The sequence below is a fragment of the Meleagris gallopavo genome, chromosome 5 (genome assembly GCF_000146605.3).
Source record: "Meleagris gallopavo isolate NT-WF06-2002-E0010 breed Aviagen turkey brand Nicholas breeding stock chromosome 5, Turkey_5.1, whole genome shotgun sequence".
Lineage (NCBI taxonomy): Eukaryota > Metazoa > Chordata > Aves > Galliformes > Phasianidae > Meleagris > Meleagris gallopavo.
The window spans coordinates 13385662-13387138 of record NC_015015.2 but is presented as its reverse complement, the minus strand read 5'-3'; positions in this window follow the sequence as shown (position 1 = coordinate 13387138).

Sequence of the window (1477 nt, the reverse complement as noted above, 5' to 3'; positions counted from 1 at the left end):
CAACAAAAAGGAGACACAGAAGAGACTAGCAAGTGTGCCAGGACTGCACATCAGCACATACACTCCAAACAGAAAATATAAAGAAAGAAAGCATGGTTTGTAGGACAAAAGAAAACAAAATATTGGAGGGAGTAAAATTTCTGAGGATCTGGATACCCTAAACCAGAACCTGCAAATTCTCCAGTTTCTCCTCTCTTTTTTTCCTCTGCTAGAAGCATTTCAGATAACCTCACTACTAATGGCAAGATCAGTGTCTGTCAGTGGCTTTTCAAGTGTAGTCAACTCTTTAAAAAAAGAAACGATACCATTTCCTTCTAAATTAGCAGATGAGACTTAACCAGCAAACATGTAGTTCTAGTTTTAACATAGTTTTGTTCAAGAGAGTCTATTAACATAAACAAGAGATACAGGTCTGCCCTAAAGCTTTTTCTTCCTTCTACAAGTACATCTGTTGCCCTAACAAGTTGTTAACCCTCTGTCCTCTTATAACCACTGGAAAGCAGTCACAGTAGCACCCTGTAAGACATGGCAATCATGCCTGTTACAGACTGAAGTTCCAGGAACACCTATCCATCCTCAGAGAGAAGACTGACTGAAAAGAAAGCTACTTCTAATTTATCAGACCTGACACAAACCTGAAACCACAGAGTTAACCCTGCAACCTGAGTAGCCTCTGCAAAGCAGACACAAAACACCTTGCTGTAAAAGCAACAGCTCTATCCAGTTCTGCATAACCTGTTAAGAAACTCAGTGTAACCAAGTCTTTCCTGAACACCCCCCTGCTGTTTTAAGGAGCATCACATCAAAGAGATGTGATCTGTAAGTCACAAAATTTTACTTAGATGACCATTAAGGTTGTGAAATTAAGCAGTTAAAAACCCCACAATCTCAAAGTTGCCCCTGCACAAGCTGTTTCACACAAGCTCTGTAGTTTATGTTCAAATATCAGGAAACTCCCCACGTGAAAGTGCCAACTGCTGATACGTTTCAGAGAAGGAATAGCCATGATACACTCAGTGAACACTAATGATAAAAGCATTTGATACACACCTTTCTAACCTGTACAGCGGAAGAAAAATGCATGCAGATGCATTCAGAAGAGCTTGGGTTACCATGCCTGGATCATTTTGACTTTGCTCTAACCACCAAAGACAGCTCCTGGAGAATATGCTTTGCTGCAAGCTTACATTTTAGCTTAATGGATTTACTCTGAACATTCAGAGTGAAAAATAAATTTTATATATGACAGTCATTCCTGTCTTGATTTCAGTTAAATTATTGACATTCTTCAAGGCCTTGAATAAATACATCTCGATGCTCTTTTTTTTTTTTTTTAATGCATGCATTCAGTGCCCACGTAGTCCCTCTTTCCAGTTGCAAACAGAGCTCTGTGGACTGAGCAAAGAACTTCCACCCTGACCAGTTCCTCTCAGTTGAAAGAGCAGCTTCAGTGAAAGTTACCATTTAGAAGGAAAAA